General features: G+C 47.7%; 1 protein-coding gene across 6 annotated transcripts in view; it reads right to left on the bottom strand.

The window, feature by feature from the left end:
- The window catches only part of LOC101603740 (synuclein alpha interacting protein), a 169,555-nt gene extending 150,955 nt beyond the window's left edge, over window positions 1–18,600 (bottom strand). For 2 of the 6 annotated variants that reach the window (XM_045130956.1, XM_045130950.1), the window contains exon 1: window positions 18,046–18,130. The gene's annotated coding sequence lies outside the window, so the exon portion shown is untranslated. Of the gene's footprint in view, window positions 1–17,479; window positions 17,609–18,045; window positions 18,131–18,532 lie in introns of those variants that run through there. The other 4 variants (XM_045130958.1, XM_045130952.1, XM_045130957.1 and 1 more) reach the window with 3 other exon arrangements.
- Between the last annotated feature and the right edge of the window lie 1,463 nt (window positions 18,601–20,063).

Here is a 20,063-nt window from a genome sequence, read left to right on the forward strand (position 1 = left end):
GCGAAGGTGGACCCATTCCTGAGGAGCTATTGCTGTATTTCTGGGGAAGGGGAGTGGTTCTCTTCAATGGTGGTTATCCACTAAGTTGTCCATGTTTCAGCAAATAATCTCCCACCCATGTTCATGAAAGCAACCAGTGACTCTCAATGGGTTATGCACACACATTTTTTAAGAAGACATGAAAGTAGGAGAGAAACTTTTTGGAAAGAAGGAGTTCCATGTGAGAGGGGGAAGAGAGGGTAAAGGGGTTGGATATGACCAAAATACATTGTACACATGGATGAAACTGTCAAACACTAACTTTAAAATAGTTTTCAATTTTAAACAATGTGACAATAGTATTGTAATTCCAAACAGTACCTTAAAAAGCAATCTGAGTTTGGGGTATAACTGAGTGATAGGACACCCGCCCTGAGTATGCAACGCCCTGGGTTCCATCCTCAGTACCCACTCCACCCCCAAATTTGTTAATAATGATGTGAAATTTTATGCTACATGTCTATGTTTTAATCAGTGATGGACTATGTATATGACAGTAGCTGCATAAGATTATATTACCCATACAGCCATTTTTGAATTTATATAACACACTCTTTAAAAAAAAAAACTTTTATAAAAAAAGGCTGGAGAGATGGCTTAGCAGCTAAGCGCTTGCCTGTGAAGCCTAAGGACCCCGGTTCAAGGCTCGATTCCCCAGTACCCACATAAGCCAGATGCACAAGGTGGCACACATGTCTGGAGTTGTTTGCAGTGGCTAGAAGCCCTGGTGCACTCATTCCCCCCACCCCTCCTTCTTTCTCTGTCTGTTGCTCTCAAATAAATAAAATGAAATAAATCTGTAAAAAAAAAAAAAACACTTAGCACACTCTATCATGTTCACAAAAAGAAGCAACCGCCTGGCAATCTATTCCTCAACATGTGCGTCCCCATCATTAAACGAGAACTTGACTTTGCTAACTGCACACTAAGAGGCAATCATTGAACTGAATTCTACATAAATCATGCCATTCTTACAATGACTTCTGAGAAAAGTAGTAATCACTTGTGTTGGTTTAATTTCCAAATGGGAAACAGGTGGCATATGCAAATGCAATTTGGGAGTAGTTTAACAAAAAGACCAAGAGGCAGTTCTGGACCCTAAACTGGTAAGACCTCCAGGAGAAAACAGTAGCTGGTGTCAGGAGGGCACAGGGCACAGTCACCCGAACACAGAAAGAGGCCTCCAGGGAGGTGGCTGCTGCCAGCAGCTGCAGCCAAACATGGGACAAGTGGCTTCATAAGGGGAATAAGCAGCTCAAACTCCCCCTCCCCCCCTTTGTCTGTTAGGTCAGGACAAAATGGAGTCATCGAGGACAGCACAAGGGCGACAGAGACACAAGGAAGTGGTCATCCACATTCCTCAAGGAGCCACCCAGCCATCATCCCTTCCTTGCCTAACAATGCCCCAGGTCTGGGTGTCCTGACTCCTTATCTCTCAGGACACCTGGTTACTGTTCTGGTGTCACACCCTGGCTATCTTAGGTCTCCCCTAAAGAAACCTTTTCAATACTTCCCCCTTCCTCACCTTGCCCCGACTAAAGAGCTCTATATAGTCCACTGTCTGCGATCCCAGGTCAACTGCTCTTGAGAGTCAGTCCTGGCAGCTCATGGTTTTCCTGAATCAAAACTTCCATCTTTGCCTCAGAGTGGTGTCCATGGTCTTGGTCACTCCTGAACATTATACTCCCCTTCACTTATTTGCGAATCTCTCACTGATGTTTCCCATTGTCCAAACTCAATCAGAAGCCAGAGAAAAAGACACCTACCAATGCATCCTGCAAGCCCCCCAGGTGACCTACCATAGAGCAAGTGAGCAAAGGTGTATTGGATCTGGTAACTACTATTCACATTTTAACCCAAACTCTAAAATTCAGCTTGACTAAGTGAGGTACTCAATAAACACTTGTTAATATTTAAAGGAAGAAACCATGTCAAGATATTGAAAATTTTAAGAAGTCATTCCAAATTACACACATCATCAGATGAGCCAGGCCTTGCTCTGAGATGTGTGACCATGGTCAGGAGCAGTATGATGCTCTGCATCCTGTCTACCCTTATTGTCCAATGTCATTCATGAGGGGCTGAGTATTTGTGGAGATATTGGAAGTGGTTGGGATTGATGCTCTCAAGAAGCTTGTAATCTTTATAGAAGTTTTCATTATGATTATTATTTTGGTCTCAGGATTGTCAAAGCTCCAAATTCTCTCCCAGCCTCAAAGGTTCTATAAACTTTTGAATCTTGTTGTATAGTTCTAGCACTTTCCAACTGGTGGCTGTGTGGTGACACCTTCCATTACACAACATTCTGTCTACTTATTTAATAGGGCCCTGACTCGGGTGCTCTGGGTATAAACAGCACAAGCAACGTACTGTCTTTGTGAATAAAAACCCTTAACTTCAATTAACTGCAAAAAAAAAAAAAAAGTAAGACTTAAGACATATTGCAAGATTCACTTATCCAACCAACATATGCTGATTAAACAGTACCCACCAGATACTTGACAGATTGAGAAAACAGTCTTTACTGGCATTCTATATGAACTATCCAATAACTATCCCAAAAATGAGTGAAAATGCGTTAGTTTCAAGCGAGGACACGGGAGTTGTAGGCTGCATGCGATCATGCCCCCCGTTGCTGAAACCCCCAGCAACCCACCTCCCCGACTCTCCCAGCTTGTCCTGAGCTAGGGGCTAGAATAGCTTATAAAGCCCAAGCTGCCCCAACTCCGTTCACAACACAATCAGCTGTTCCATTTGTGTTCACCTCTAAGGAAGGGCCCCTGCTTTGAAATACCAGCCCCCCGGTACACAGGCTTGTCTCAGAGAGACCAAATAGGAATTTGTCCCTATGGGATTTTCTCCAGCTCTGTGTTTAACTTGGGGAGGACACTTTTCATGCCTGGTCCTGACTGAAATAGCACACCTCTCTCCTTTCTCAGGAGCAAGGCAAGTGAGCTGGCAAAACTCCCCGTTCATGCTGGGCAAGCATCAGCTTTGCATTTAAAAAGGAAAAAGAAGAAAACACTATTGTGCAATGCATCATGCAGTGAGGCTTGCCAAAGGGGGAAGAAAAGAAAGAAAAGCCGAGTAAATGTCCTACATGCATGTTTTAATGATTTTGGAAACTGGTCAACCTGGACCACATTTCTGTACTAATTTGACAGCTTCCCACTAATGGCCAGAATGCAAAACCTCCAATTATCCTTATGATAATTAGATTTCAAAGAGCTTCCTATTTTCTTGGTCTTTCCAACAAATGAGAAAATTCATTTCACTAAACCCTCAGAACTTCATGATGTATATTTCATGCATGGGCTCCAAGAGAGAGAAAATAAAAAACACTATCAAATATCCTTTGCATCAAACATACCTGGGCATCCATGACAAACAGCAGCTGTGAAAACACTGAGCCTCAGCTGCCTGAAACACACTTGCAGCATTATGATGTCAGGCAGCAAGGCTCAGTCCCCTTACTGGGGGAAGCAGAATTCCCTCTTCTCACAAAATCAATCTTTTGAAGAGCATTGCTGTTTCCTAGCAACATGAGTAAACATTGTACTACATCCAGTGCCCAGGATCTGTAACCATGTTAATCTGTGAGTGCTCAGTTTAATCAAAGGCTAGACTTCTGTTGTGTTTTTAGTATACAACAGTGCTGCTAAATTGTGATTATCAGCCGCTAAGTGTGCTTACATCGGCAAAACTCAGGGAATGAAAATGAATCATTTATTTCCATCTCAACATGACTGCTCTTCTGAGGCGCTGTTCTCTGAGTTCATGGGCCTTGGAGTTCATTGGAATTCCATGGTTAAAACACAGTTTGGAGACCTCATTTATGAAAATTCCTTTAAACCTTTCACCACTTTGACAAACTCAGCCCAAGTTCACTGAGCCAATTCCAAAGTAGCTCTCATCCTTTTTATAGGTTTTCAATTACACCAGCACAGCACCCCAGAGCCATCCTGTTTGAAGAAGTGTATCTGAGTTGGAGAGACCTGAAGTTCTTTTTTCAGAGACAAACAGCATTCCTCAACTCAAAGCCAACAGCTTGGTCTGACCGGAGCTGTCCTTTTATTTTTCAAGACAAGATCGTCAAGTCACGTAACACAGCTAATGTTTACTGACTGACTTACTAGACGATGCATGTGAAGATTTTTCTAGGACTTAAGAATTTACTTTGCAAAAATAATGGCATACTCCCTCACCCTCAAGTTGTTCCAGATAGTTTGCTGAGGAATCAGTGGAAACATTTTTTTCGGACTGCGCCCATCCTCCTGCTTTAATCCACAGCGTGAGACAGCAAGAGTTACTTTTCCCGCATTGGCACTGCGGGCTGAAAGTGGTGATCGTTGGTCAATTTCATTTCCATTTCAATGCCCCCTTTACGTGAGCTCAGGGGGTCATATCCTTTCCCACCTTCAGTGTTTTGGTCACGTGGCAGATCAGACACTAATGTTTGCTTCCACGTTCACGCTCCTGAGTGAGGGCACTCATCTTCTAAGGCCTGATACTGAAAACAAATTGCAGTGGTTTTCACCCAGGAGGGCAAAGTCGACAAACTCTGCCATAGAATACAGGCTTTTAATATCACTCCCCTACATTTAAAAATATATAACATGAAATATCATATTACAGAATATTAATATTAATAAACTTAATATGGCCACAAAGTATGTATCATGGTTTTATGCTGGTATTTAGCAGTATTTTGCTTTTCTAACCTTTAGTGGAAATTCTGAAGTACAGTGTTTTGGAATATGCAACTTTTTAAAAATAAAATCACATCCCCCTTAAAACATGCACCCCAGCTGTTGAGAAGCACAAAAATTTAAATACTGTATTGCACAGGCAAATTTACTCAGGATATAAATCTCCCGTTCTCCTGGGGAAGAGAAGAGCTCTCTAAACGACCGGCAAACAGAGCGAGCACCTCCTAATGACTCTACCAGCCCCGGCTGCGGCCGGTCATTCGTTCTTGCGGATTTACTGTTCTGTGTGTCAGTTGGTAATTAACAGGCTTGTTTGGTGGGTGACTTTTGTGGTCAGTCTGTCTTCCGCTTGTTTATTTTCTCATCCTCTTACGTGCATTATGACTTGTAACTTGTGCTAGACTGATTACAAGTCTACCAGCATTCAAGAGTAAGAGGTGATGTCAAAAGTTAAGCAAGCGGTAGACAAGCTCAGGACAATTCCAGTTGTACAACTGTGAAGGCCTCCAGTCATTCAGATGGGTCCAAGGGTAGTCGTGTGGCTCTGGGTAGAGCTGGAAGGCTGGTATGGAAAGCTCTGGGACTCGTGTGCTGGGGCAGGAGAGGTAAGCCTCTACATACCAAAGCTTTCAGCTCTGGGTTACACATAACCCTCCTTGGTGGCTGAGAGATGGCTCAGTGGTTAAAGGCACTTGTGTACAAATAATTATCCTTCATTCACCAATGCATTTGCCATATACTGAGTGTCTGCAGTAGGGACGGGAAGAAAAATGACAAAGACGCATTTCCTGCCCTCAGGCCCAGGGTGGAGAGCACATATAGCCATGGACTGTGCCTGCTGGGGCAATGGCAGAGGTTTGAGCTAAGTGCTGGGGAGCAGATGCTGACTTTCCCTGTAGACTCAGGGTCTAGCCTGTGCTACCAGTGGTGTGAACATGGAAATGCTATTCGTTTGAGCTAAGTATAAAATGCACACCAAGTTTCAATGACCTAAAATGGACAAGAAAGAATGTTAGGTTTCTGGTTAATGATTTTTATATTGATTGCATATGGAAATGCTAAGATTCGGGATATATATTAGGATATGTTATTAAAGTGAGTGTCACTTTTTTTCTTTTACTTATAATATGCCTAATAGAAAATATGAAATCCACCTATATGGCTTGCATAAGTGGAATTTTACACTTTCTTTTCTTTTTCTTTCTTTCTTGTTGTTTTGTTTTGTTTTTTTTTTTTTTTGGACAGGTTCTTATACATCCAAGGATGACCTGTGATCTTCCCCCCTCCAATACCACAATATCTGGGGTATGTGGTGCTGTGGGTTGAACCCAGGGCTTTATGTATGCCAGGCAAGCACTCTGCAATGGAACTAAACCCTTAATCCTCTTTTTATTATGCTTATGTGGTTTTGTGTGTGTGTACAGGTGTGTGCATGTGCAGGTGTGTGTACATGTGTGTGTGTGTGTGCAGGTGTGTGTGTATGGGGGTGTATGCACTTGTGTGGAGACCAAAGGACAACCTCCAGTGTCATTCCTCAGGAACACCACCCACAGCCATCCTCGTGTCTCCAGCATCTCAGAGCTACGAGCCAACAGGACGTGGTTATGTGTATCTTGGGACGGAACTGAGGTCGTCCTGCCTCCAGGACGAATGCTTTATCAGCTGAGCTATCTTCCCAGTCCAACTTACACATTTCTATCAGTTACTTGGGGAGGAGTTCTGGGAAGGATCCCTGGAGAGGCTCTCTCATGGTCAGGTGGACATGCAGAGAGAAGTCGCCTTGGCATGAGAAGGGGATGCATGGAGGAACTCACCAGGGCTCCAGTGTGGAGCAGAGAGAGTGTTTCCTGAGTCGTGTTTGCTCCACTGATATGCAGCAAGGAGAGCCCACAACACAAGGACTGTGGTAACAGCATCTCAAGTGAGTCGAAGCAGCTTAAGGGTTACAGGGAGCAGCAGTCTGCTGAGGACCAGACCAGACCAATCAGTCACCCATCCTTTGCCCCACAGACCAGACCAATCAGTCACCCATCCTTTGCCCCATAGACCAGACCAATCAGTCACCCATCTTTTGCCCCATCTGTGCTTACGTCATTTGGTCTGTGAAGAGGGGTGACTAACTGCTCTGCCTGAGTGCTCCCCCCCGCAATTCTGTCAACCAAGTCTAGGGAAGCCAGGTGCACCCTAAACTTCCTGGGGGGAAGAAAAGGCAAAAGAAGGAGACAATGGCTTGTGACTAGTGTTTTGAAGCTACAAATGACAGAGAGACTGGAGTAAAATAAAGTTTTTATGATTCCTCTTTCATAAAACATATCACACTTAATTTAAATTATTTATGAGCCCTTTCCGGGCAAGATAGAAACCAGATGGCAGTGCCACAAGTGGACATTCAAGTTCCGTCCATTCACTGTTGTGACCCCACCTTGGAGGACAAAGCCCAGCACACAACAGACCTCAGGAAATATCTGTGGGCCGATTACAAGGAGAACCTGAAGCAGTCGTTGTTATTTAGTGAGCTAGTGTCTTCCACGTGTAAACGACGCCCAACAATACAGCAGGAACTTGCGCTGAGATGATCAATCAGAGTGGCAGCACTGTCTCGCTTGCGATGTTACCTGCTCTATGTGTGAAAACGTTGTGAGAATTTAAAAAGCCGAGTGAACTGGGACCTTCCTAGGCCTCAGATGCCGACCAGTCCTTTCCTGGAGTCGGTCTAAGCAGCAGCGCTTTGCTCAGTGGTGCTGAAGCTGAGGGAGCTCGGGCCCAACAGGCCCCAGCCATCGCTGGCCCAGCTTTTCTCTCCAGGGCGGCGTGACCGCACCCAGAGGCACCGAGAACGAGCAGCAACACGGGTCCGATTTGACTGGCACTCCACCCACTGCCGGCCAGTGAAGTTCCTTCTCTTAACCTCACTGGCCGTAATTTAAAACAAGGCTTGGAGGGATGGTTCTTCTATAAAACACTTTCCAAAAAGTGTACCATAAAAAGTGATAAATACTAAATAAATGGTTACATGTGATATTTGGTAAACACTCAACAATGGCTCTTCTCTTCCTTCTGGATCACAGGGGTTTACGTTTGGTTTGGTTTGGTTTTTATGTGTGAATATGTGCAGTATGTGTGATGTGGCGTGTGGTGTGTGTGTGTGTGTGTGTGTGTGTGTGTAGATACATGTGCATTTGGGGGCTAAAGGAGAACATCGGGCATCCTCCCTCCATCCCCTGTCTACCTGTTTCCTTGAGATAAGCCTGTTACTCTTTCTGGTGCTTGCTGCTTTTGCAAGCCCCAGGGATGTTTATGGTCTCTGCTCCCCACATACAGATGTGAGTGGCCTTGCCAAACTGGTTTCCATGGGTTCTAGGGAATCAAACTCAGGTGGCCTCAGGTCCCATCAGAGATTCATGATTGTGTGGGAAGGGCTCTTATCCACCTAACCACGTCTCTTCAGCCCCTGGATCATGGTTTTTAACCTGGCGTCTGTGGAGCCCTAGAAAAATCTAAAGATGAGGCTTTTAATAGATGGGTGAAGCCCCTAGGATTGAAGATGGTGTGTGGGGATGCATATCTGGATTTTACTGCAAGGGAACAGTCTGAAACTCTCTTCAGAACCTCAAAAGACTCTTAGGCTGAAAACAAGTTAAGAAGCTCAAGCTTGGGTGGCTTCCAAAGCATTTGGTTCCTTCTATGTCTGTGGAACCATCCTGAATGCCTCTCAAAACCAAGGCTTTTCTGTGCCTCTTCAGAAAACACAGCAGTGTAAGCACACTACATATTAAAAAAGAAAACTTTTATACCTGGAAGTACCAAGACCACAACAAGATAACTGGTATCTGTGAGGTGTTGTTCATCTTAATGGCTGCTAAAGTACAGGAAGCATCAGTCCTGTCTAGCATTCCTATCACTTTCTGACATGACTGATGGCCAAATGATCAATGGCCAGGGGCGGCCACTAGAATGTTCTACTTTTCAGAGGTAGGCATTGTATCATGGGATAGCAACAACATTATTCTAGGCAAAATGAGAGATTCAAGTTGAAACTTATTTCTCCTATTGGTCAGTCAGTCACCAGATGAGTGTCCGGCACCTTGGCCAGCTCCAGGAAGAGAGGACTTAGTGTTAAATAAGCCGTGTCAACTCTCAATCAGTGATTCCTCATACTTGAAGAAAGGATGAAAGATGGTAACACCTCCTTCCCAGGGGTGCTGTGAAGACCAAAGAACAAAGTAAGGTATCCAGAATGACTCCTCACCTGTTCTCCAGTCCATAGATTTCACCTAGAAATTTACTCTGGAGGCTGGAGATGGCTCAGTGGGTAAACCTGCTTACTACACAAGTATTGAGGAGGTGACTCAATCCCCAGTACCTATGTAAAAAGCTGCAGTAACCAACTGTCCTCTGATTAGACATGAGGCCCGCTCAGCAGGAGAGAACTCATATCTGGTACTGGAAACCAAGTCAGCATGCCAAGGTCAGGACACTCAGACACTCCAGAAAGAAGCCCCCACTGCTCTCTGCAGAGGGGTGGGCCTGCTCACCACAGATCTCTCAAGTAACTATACAGACCCCTTTAACCCAAGCAGCTCTCACTCTTGGTTGGAGAGTGTGTTTTATTTTACAGGTGGCAGAGGAAACGGAGGAGAGCCAAGATCCACCAAGAAGATAACTGACTGCCCACCGTAAGACTTGCCACCTCTACCACATCTGCCAGGGCCCAGGAGAAACTGCAGAGGAAGCTGTGACATGAGTTCTCTTACTGCTAGCCTGGTCTCCTGCTCCAGGGTGATGGTGACAAACATGGTGATCAATCAAAACCCATCAAAGCAGAAATCCAGAGCTACAGAGAGTGCAACAGTAAATCAGACTGACCTCAGGCCTACCAAGGCTCAGGGAGCCCTGTGGAAAACGATGCGGAAAGATTCTAAGAGCCACAGAGTGGGTGGGAAGACCCTGAGACCCGGACCCCCTGCTACTGAGGCCTTCATGACCCCACAGTGAGCCCTATAACCCCACTGAGGAGCGCCCCCAGGGAAATGGGAGCAGGGAGAGGAGATAAAAGAGTATAACCTGTTATAATATAAAAGAAAATGTAATTTATTTTTAATTAATTAATTTGGAAGCAGAGAGACAGTGAATGAGAACGGACACACCAGAACGTGTAGCCACGGCAAAGGTGGAAGAGACATAGAGAAGGATGCCTGGGGCTCTACGGGGACTTCCATATGCATGTGGGACAAGCGCATCTGTGCACATGCGCACGCACTATGCACATTCCCCCGACTCACAGAGACTGGCAGAGATGTACTGTGGGCCACAGGTATTTCGCCTCTCATAAAGTAGTTATTCGTGGCTAAATAACATCCAATCATAAAAACTCTGGAAGAAAAACTTTTACTTATTTATGTATTTATTTATCTACTTATTTGGCTTTTTCGAGGTAGGGTCTCATTCTAGGACCCGGCTGATCTGGAACTCAGTGTGAAGTTCCAGGCTGGTCTTAAACTCACAGTAATTTTCCTACTGCTGTCTCCTAATTACAAGGCATAGGCCACCGCTTAGCAGGGGAAAACATTTTTTTTTAAGTATATGAACAGCCAGGCATGATGGCACATGCCTTTAATCCCAGCACTCAGGAGGCAGAGGTAGGAGGATCACTGTAAGTTCAAGGCCAGCCTGAGATTACAGAGTAAATCTCAGGTCAGTCTAGGCTAGAGAGAGACCCTGCCTCGAAAAGCAAATATATATATTTATATACATACACACACACACACACACACACACACACACACACACACATGTTTATATATATATGTATATATATGAAACAGCAGACAGCAGCTTCAGGAGGAATCTGCCTTCATGTCCAATACTCTAAAATACAAATGTGGGAATCAAGTGAAAATAACCTGAAATAACCTAAAAATAAAAGATAAACCTGGTGTGGTGGTGCACATCTTTAATCCCAGCACTTGGGAGGCAGAGGTAGGAGGATCGCTGTGAGTTTGAGGCCTTCCTGAGACTCCATAGTAAATTCCAGGTCAGCCTGGACTACAGTGAGACCCTACCTCGAAAAAAAAAAATAAAAGTAAGAAAGAAAGAAAAAGGGGCGAAGATCAGACCTCCGCTGACCACTGAGACACGCTTGAGCAGGCCTGGCACAAGTGAAGTTCAGTGAGCATGAGTGTGCTCACGCCTGGAAAGTTACCACCCTGTTCTTGGCCACTTGTCTAGAGAGGGAAAGAGACCTGCATGCCATAAATGGTGCCATGGGACACAGTGTGGCACAGGGGACATGTAGGGGTGCTGTTTGGCGAAGGCTTCTGCAAAGAGCAACTCTGGGCTGAGTCTGGAAGGATAATCAATGCTCGTGGGTCACAGAAGGAGAACAGCCCACTGAAGATCCAGCCTGTGCAGAAGCACAAAGATGAGAGAGAGCAGAAGCCCGGGTAGGACGCGGTCATGCGGGTCAGCCACGCGGCAGTACTGCAGGGCGCTGAGTAAAGCCTTGCTGAACACACCTTCCTCTCATCTCCTACACCTTGTTGAACATACCTTCCTCTCATCTCCTACACCTTGTTGAACACACCTTCCTCTCATCTCCTACACCTTGTTGAACACACCTTCCTCTCATCTCTTACACCCTTGCAAGAAGGCAGAGCCTTGGGACTCAACTCCTCGGCAGGACCTCGCCCAGGGCTATGACAAGGCTGTGGACTGTCCTCAGCAAGGAGCGATGAGCTCTGACTCAGTCTCCTTCTTCGTTAGAAAGAGCGCCTCTGGCAGCGGGAAGGCTGGATTGCCGGTGAGGTGAGGGAGGTTCCTTGTGAAAGCGAAACACAGATGGTAACAACCAGAAGACAGAGAGGTGGGGCAAGAGGCTGTGGATCAGGCGGACAAGAGGAAGAAGCTACATCTAAACACTCCTGTTCCTGGCTCAGTGGTGCAGAGAGCACACACGTCTTCTAGAGAAGACAGGACCAGTCAGCCACGTGTGCTTGCTTGACACCCTCTCCTCCCTCCCCCTCCTTCCCCCTCCTCCCTCCCTCCTCCCCTCCTCCCCTCTCTCCTTTTCAATATTTTCTTTTAAAATACCATTTTTGGCCAGGTATGGTGGCACACACCTTTAATCCCAGCACTCGTGAGGCAGAGGTAGGAGGTTCGCCATGAGTTTGAGGCCACCCTGAGACAACAGAGTGAATTCCAGTTCAGCTTGGACCAGAGTGAGACCCTACCTCTAAAAACCAAACAAATAAAATGAAATACCATTTTTCCTACTTGCAGATCACTTGGTTTACGAGGGTTTTCTGACCACTCTCCAATGCATGCCCCCAAAGCCCTAAGCCCCCAACCATATCATACCCTACTCCTGAGGCATCCCTCCTCCCCTTCCTCAGGTCTCCAGGTCTGGGCTCATAAAGCCAATCCAAGTGACATGGTCCAAATATCTGACCACAGGAACAGGATCAAGCATCCATGCCCCATGTGATCCAAGTGTTCTAGTTGGAATTAATCCTGAATTCTCTTTACTTCCAGGGTTAGGTCTTAAGCTACCTATAACCGCTCTGCAACCATGCGGAAGAAAGATCAGAAATGGATCCTTTTTGGATGTGTCCAGTAATTAGTATTTAGCCCTTCCTCCTTGAGTAAGTATAGACTGGTTTCTGTTACTTGCCACTGATAATGAGTCATGACAATTGGTGTTTCAAAAAAGAAAAAAAATGTTTTAATTAGTTGTGATTTTTTTAAAAAAGAAAAATTCCTATATTACAGTGACAAGAGCGCCTTAAAACATTTAAATCCTCAAAGGGTAGTTAGGGTTTTATAGCAAACTCTACCCTGAATAATGAAGAGCCAGACTAGGCTGTTTTAGAAAATGTTACTGCACGAGATAATGGCACATTCACTCATTCAATTAACATTTATTGAGTATCTTCAAGGTTCTCAGGCTTGTGCAATAAAAACCTATAAAAGCGTATGCTCAGGTTCAGCCGGGTCCGTCTAAGGCCTTCCATAAAGAGCAGCTGCGCGCTGTGCAGACTGGCGGTGTGAAGGAGCAGAGGCCAGGTGTTGCTGTCTGGCCCGGCAGCTGCCCTTGGTGGTCGGGCCCCGCCTGGCTATCTACACAACGGGCTGGCGAGGCAGCGGTGTGAACAGCCCTTAGGAGAAAGACATAATAGAACATGTTTACCATTCTTCCCTCAAATAAAACGTCCACTAACCGTTATGGAGGAATCTGGATGAGGCATTGTGCGAGGCCAGCCTTTTGCTCTATGAGAAAACGCTGTGAACGTTTCCTGACGCCCCTGTGGCTCAACGTGACTCTGCCTCAGTGGCTGCCTTCCACCCTGACTACGTCCCTAGCTAAGCCTAAGTAAACGTCCCCGTCCTTCTGCGGTGAGCACTTTGCGGCAGCGCCGCCCGTGGGCAGCCCGGCTTCCCGCTCCAATCGCAGTGCTCTCTGAAGACACACTCAACCGATGCCTCGTTGTGTGCTTGGAAAAGCTGCCGGCCAATGGTTTGTCTAGGGAGTGCACATGACACGCAGGGACACTTGGCCTAGGCCAAAGGGGTCCTCCTGCCTGGCGTGCTGGGTCCATGGCAGAGTGCTCCCAGGCCAACTTCCAGTCGGGCCTCGGAAACAAGAACACTGGTTCTTCTCCACGGACCCCTCAGGACAGTTGTTTCCATCCAGAATGTGGCTCTTCTTGCTTCCCTCTGGCAGCCTAGGGTAACCGGGATGCCATAGTTGGTTTTCCATTACTTTGCAAGCAAAGAACCTCCACTACGTCCAATAGCCTGTTAAGCCGTAACCAGTAGACATCACTGGTAGTGCATGCTGTGGCTTACCAAGTGCTTCTGTCTCTTCTAATCAACCTCTTTGGAGCGGAATTTATCTCCTCCCCTAAATAAATGTCTATTGATTTCTCTATTTCTCCCAATAGCACACTAATTCTTTCAGTCACTTAAGCTTTGTAAAATCTACGAATGATTTGGACTCTATGCTTTCACAAACCTCTGTAATCAGCCACCTGACCCTCACTCTGGGATCTGCTGGATCCGCGCCTTTATTCTCATGGCCCACACATGCCCTTGGGTCGAAGCCTGTCCTCCCTGTCACACGTCCTGCTGCTTGCCACCAGACCTCTGTCTCCGTCTCAACGCTGCTGTCAGAGGGTAGGGATGATTTTGTATTAGCATCGTGCCATTTCTCTTCTGCCTGTGGTTCACAGAACAAAGATTACAAGACAATGATGTGTCGGGCAATTCCTTAACCTAAATTATGTGCTCCCCCAAGCAAGCAAGCTCCACATCTCTATGCCGCTACTCCTCAGCAGAATGCATTTACTAAAAACAAATTACTCAAAGGAGGTATACATTGCAAAATGTAAGCTACAAAGCTGGAGAGACGGCTTAGCAATTAAGGTGCTTGCCTGAGAAGCCTAAGGCCTAGGTTTAGCACCCCAGAATCCATGTAAGCCAGGGTGATGCATGCACACAAGATGGCACATGCATTTGGGGTTCAATTTCAGTGACTAAAGATCCTGAAGGACCAAATCAATCTCTCTCTTTCTCTTCCTCTCTCTCTCTCTCTCTTATAAATAGAATAAATTGTAATTATTTTTTTAAAGTAAGCTATAATTTTTGCAGCTTCTTCACATCTCAGGTAGAGTCTGTCTACACCCCCTTGAATCTGGAGTGACCTTCTGATTTGATATGGCCAGAGAGAGAATAGACGATGTGATACACGCAGGGCTCAGAGTCATTTCACCCTTGTCATGGCTCTTTCGAGGCTCTCTGAGTGTGGGTAGGCTGCGTGGGAAGAAGCACAGGCCAGCTTACGGGAGAGCCAAGGCCAGTGTCCCAGTCACCTGCGTATTTGGCCAACAGCACAACAACTGCCAGGCCTGTGCTCAAGCTAGCCAAGGTCATCCCACCAGTGGACTAGAGATGGTGCCCAAGGGAACCCAATTAGGGTTAGCAGAACCGCCTACCAGAATGCAGTCCACATCAACGAGCAACAGAACCATGAGCTGGAGTAAACTGTTCTCAGCAACTGGGCTTTGGGATGGCAAAACACTTAAGCCAACATACTTACTTTCTCCTCCAAACTCCTTTACAGTCATTATTTAGTTATTGGGCACCCAGTTACAAAATGTCCTTTTTCATGTTTTCAATATTTTTTATATTTTAATTTTTTATTTGTTTACTTATGACAGAGAGAGTGGGACTGGGCATGCCAGGGCCTGTAGCCACTGCAAATGAATTCCAGACACATGTGTCACCTTGTGCACCTGGCTTACATGGGTCCTGAAGAATCAAACCTGGGTCCTTTGGCTTTGCAGGCAAGTGCCTTAACCGCTGAGCCATCTCTCCAGCTCTTCTATCATATTTTAATTTTTGTGTATATGCCCTCTTCCTCCCTTGAAGCTTCTTGTGAAGCGGTTATGCATTGTGTAATATTAAGTTTAATTTACTTGAGCGTGCAAATGTGTGTGTGTTTGCATGGGCATACCAGGTTCTCTTGCCATGGCAAATGAAAGCCTATCTGGCTTTATATGGATGCTGAAGAGTTGAACCCAGGCTGGCAAGTATGTAGAAATTGATTAAAAATACTTATTTAGAAGTCACCTAGTACTGAAGCAATCACCGTTTGAATTATTAATTCTATTTATTTCTTTATTTATATAGTTAGGGTTTTGTTGTGGTTGTTGACAAAGTCTCACCTGCAAAGCCCTGGGGGATCCATAACTCACTATGTAACCAGGCTGGGTTCAAACTTGCATTGATTCTCTTCCTTCTGCCTCCCAAGCACTGGGGCAACTCTTGTATACCACCACACCTGGCTTTTATCATTAATTTTTAAGGCTTAATAAAAATGAAAGAGCTAAGATGTAAACCATAAAATATAAAATCTAGTTAGCTAGCTCCAAAATAATGTATGGTATATTTGAGCAACTAAATTATGGATTCATGTTCAGGAAATTTTGTGTTTCAGGGGAATTTACACACCAATCAAACAGCAAAAAGAAATTAGTATATAAGGGTATGGGCTTCATAGAAGCAACTATTTGATTTTCACCACACATTATTTTTCTCTGAAGACACATATTTCTCCTTTGTGGTTAACATCTATCTGTAACCCGAAACCGTGCCAAAAACTAGGCTTTTATTCTAACAGTGTCACTGAATCTCTTGTCGCTCTTCAATTAGATTTTGCATTTAAAAGAAAAAGTCCCTTGTGTGTCTTAATATGATGCACCTCGTCCTAGGGAGACTTCCTCTTTTGACAAGAAATGCCTTGAATCTGGCAAGAAACATGGCTCCAAGCATTCTCTGATAAGATCAAAGATCATTTGTTTATTTTGGAGGTTTGTGTGGGTTTCCCTCCTCTGAAGAGCAGTGGAGTACTGCTTCAAGTCCTTCCCAAACAAAAGCACACACCGAGTTTCGCCCTTCCACCCTCCGTTCCCAGCGCACCTGCCCAGGAGCAACTGGCTGGACTCAACAAGCAGTGGCATGCAAGTCAGAGAAATTCACTCACTTTAGTCCCTTCCCTTGGAACATTAGCAATTAATAAATATCAAATTAGTGAACATGGCATGATTTCAGATGGACTAGCTTGGAAACCCTCTTCTTAAACTGCATGTCATGGGATGATAAGGGCTATAGTCAAAATAGCACTGCTCCTTTGAAAACCATCTTCATATTGCATTACTCATGGCGCTGCTCCAAGACCCTTACGTGAAGCACGGTCCTTTTCTTTCCGATTGTAGACCTGGGAGAGCAAGTGGATTTGATTATGTGTGACCTCCAGCTAATGCTCCCTTTCCGAGAGATTTCCGTGACCAGTCCCAGGATGTCATTCATTTTTCTAATAGCTGTAAGGACACTTCAAAGGTGGTGTGTTGCTCTGCACTCTACGACGGAGCACTCTATCACGCTGAAAGTAATTTAATATTGAGACGTATCAGAGCCAGACACTCCCTCCCAGGTGTGTACACATTAGCATATTGCTTTTCCAACGCCTTGTGATCTTGGCTTTTACAATTTCCAGTGTGTACAAGTGGAACCAATCCCCCAATCGCCATGTCTACTCCATAAAGAGAAATAGATTTTTGCATGCTTGCCGGTTCGGTGCTGAAACTGATGTTTGAAAATTACATGTTTAGAGAGAGACCTCGTGTGACATATTCTGCACACATGCAATCCTCATAAACCTCCTTCTGTCGCTTTTCTCACAGAGCGCCGTGGCCCAGCTCCACCGCGCGCGCTGTGAGCAGACACTGGCCGGCAAGGAAGACGCCCCCTCCTCCAGGCCGTTTGATGGACACCTGTCAGTCACAGCCCGGGGGCGCGGGAGGCCCAACCTCCAGCAAGGGAAAGAAGCCCCCCCACACACACACAGCAACGCTTCCTTAATTAACTTTCCCAGGGAAAGCAAGGTTCCCACAGGGAGGGGAAAAAACAACCACCACGCTTCCACCCTCCCAGTGGCCCATTGAAAATGAGCGACAACGCCGTTGGCTTTTTGTTTCCTAAAGACTTTCTTCGTCGCAAGCAGTAGCGTGCTCCTCAAAGAATGCTAGTATTTCCTGTGGAAACTGTACGGCTGCCAGAAACGGCTCATAATTTTTCCCTCTTTTCTTTGCGTAAGAAAAAGGAAAAAAATAAGAAAATGGAATAAACAAAACGTGGCATTTGACAATAGCCAAAATTAGGCTCACCCCACTTACCACCTGCAGCTGGAAAGCACCCGCCACCGAGCAGGCCAGCGAAGAAAGCTCCGGGCAGACCTGGACCGGGACCAGCCCGGACGCGGGCGGAGGAGGGCTGCGAGGCCCAGGAGCCGCGCTGGACCGCCGCGGGCTCCGCGAGCAGGGGCTCCCGCGGGCGGGCGACACCCGCAGGCGTCCTCGCTTACGTTTACGGTTGCCGTCCCCGCCGGGGCCGGGCTGGCATCCCTTCGCCCTGCCCGTGGGCGCTTAGGCGACGGGGATGCCCATCGCTGCGGTCCCCAGCCCCCAGCCCGAGACCCTCCGGGGGTCTCCGCCCGCCGCGAGCCGGAGGACCGGCTGCAGAGAGCGAGCGCCGCTGCCCGCCGCCGCCGCCGTTACCATAGAGATGTGCCCAAGCCCTCCCGCGCAGGGGCTCCGGGGCACAAAGGGACCCGGGAGGCCGGGGGAAGCCGCGGCGACACGCACCGCCCCGGGGGCGCTCCCGGTGCAAACTTAGCCGGGCTCCGCCGCCGAGCCGCCCCCCTTCCTCCCCGCGGCGCCCTCCTCCGGGGACCGGGACTCACCAAGCACCCCCGCCCCGGGGACGGCTCCGCGGCGCGGCGGGGCGGACAGACCGACGGACGCTCGGACGGACCGACCGACGGACGGACGGTGCGGCGGCGGCGGCGGCGGCGGCGGCGGCGGTGGGCGGAGGAGGCGCTGCGGCGGCCCGGCTACGTCACAATGCGGCCGGGCGGCCGGCGCCGCTCCCCGGGCCCCCCGGCAGGCGGGCGGGGGGGGGGGGGCGCGAGCAGCCCCGGGCCTCGAACCCGCGCCCGAGGGACAGCGCTGCCTGCCCGGGGAGCCGCCCGCAGCCCGCGCCCCGCGACAGCCCCGGCCGCGAGAGCCCCTCCCGGGCCGCGAACCCGCGCCCCCTCGCCGCCGCCTCCTCACCTCGCCTCGCGTCCCCTCGCCTCCCGGTCTCCTCCCCTCCGACTGCGGCCCCGCCGGCTTCCCACGTTCTCCCGCCCCGGCCCCCCGGCCGCCCCCGCCCCCGCCGGCTCCCCTCACCCGCCGCGGCCGCCTCGTGGGTCCCCGGGCCCTGGGCGAGGAGCGAGAGCGGGAAGGCGCCCTGCGCCCCGGGACGCGTTCTTGGCACACAAGCCCGGCCTTGGCACAGAGTCTCCAACCCACCCAGCCCTCCCCTCCCTCTGCTCTCCCCGAGGCTCGCCCACCCTGGAGGACTCCTAGGGAAGGGGAGGGGGTGGCCTTTGCCCGGAATGTTCTCGGCTCCGGTAGGGTGGTGGCACCGGGTTTGGGTCTGAAATGGTGCCTGGGCAACTCATCAGGGTCTGGGCGTCCCCAGGGCCCCCAGGACGACGTCAACTCCACTTGGAGCTCCCCTCAGGGTGGGGAAGACGCCGGGTGCCGCCTTGACTGCCTCTTTCTGTTGCCAAAGGAAAGCGAGGGGGCTTAGAGAAGCCTTGGCGGCAACGTTGCCCCTTCGGACCGCTTTAGCTGGCGTTAAGCAGATCTCCGCCCCCGGGGAGATGAATGGGAGCGGGCACTCCTGCGGCAGGGTCTGATGCTGCGCCCCCAACCCCGAGGAAAGAGTGCGGAGAGTTAAGTCCTGGTCCATTTAGGGACAGTTTGCTCCCTTACCACTTAGTCCCAGGGGATAAGAAGTGTGTCCAAGTGGGTCCAGGGAAAGCCAGCACACACTACCAGGACAGTGGCAATGCACGTGTGTGTCAAATGCCAGCCCAGCTTTGAAAATGCACTGCTAATAAAAGGAGCAGTTTAAAACCTGGGTTTCCGTGGTCAATTTTAGCAAAATGTACTAAATGCCCTTCCTACTGGGGCCATAGGAAAGAGGCAGGTAGGGTCGCTCGGAAGAGCCCGAGCAATGTCCTGGTCCTGACCCATCCGGACCAAGAGCGTTCAGTACCATGAGGAGCGCCTTGAGAAGAGACTACCTGGGGGTCAGCCGAACAGAGCTCATATGCTCTAAATCCCGTTTCCTACTGAAAACTGAAAGTTTCCCCACAGCTTTGCACCCAGCCAAGAGCATGTCCTGCAGCCTCGCCTTTGCTTATTGTAACTTGCCTGCCGTGTATAAGCCTTGAAGTACATATATGGAAGGTGGCTTCGTATTTTTTTAAAAAAAAATACACATTATTCCTTAGTAGAAAAATATAGAATCAGATGACATCATATGGCACTAAAAATACTTAAAAATATTGGGTTTAATTTGCTCACATCTGGTTAAAATAAAACTTTTTTTTCCTAGTGTAAACTCTAAGAAAAGCACATCTTGCTTCTATCCAGTAGATATAAGTGGAATTGGTGTTACCTCTGACATGATATATAGAGATGTTTCCATTCACATCCTCTTAAATATGTTGACATTCCTTTTTTTGAAAATCATATTTTAATTTATTGAGGGAATCATTTGTGGAGGACTTATAAATTGATCACTTTCCAGTTGTCCTAAACATCCTGTAACTGTAACAGTGAGCCAGGTGTTAACCTCATAGACGTGATTCACCAAGAGACTTGATTTTGTTATATGTCCAGAAAATGGATTGTCCAGGGAAATAAA

The sequence above is a fragment of the Jaculus jaculus genome, chromosome 12 (genome assembly GCF_020740685.1).
Source record: "Jaculus jaculus isolate mJacJac1 chromosome 12, mJacJac1.mat.Y.cur, whole genome shotgun sequence".
Classification (NCBI taxonomy): domain Eukaryota; kingdom Metazoa; phylum Chordata; class Mammalia; order Rodentia; family Dipodidae; genus Jaculus; species Jaculus jaculus.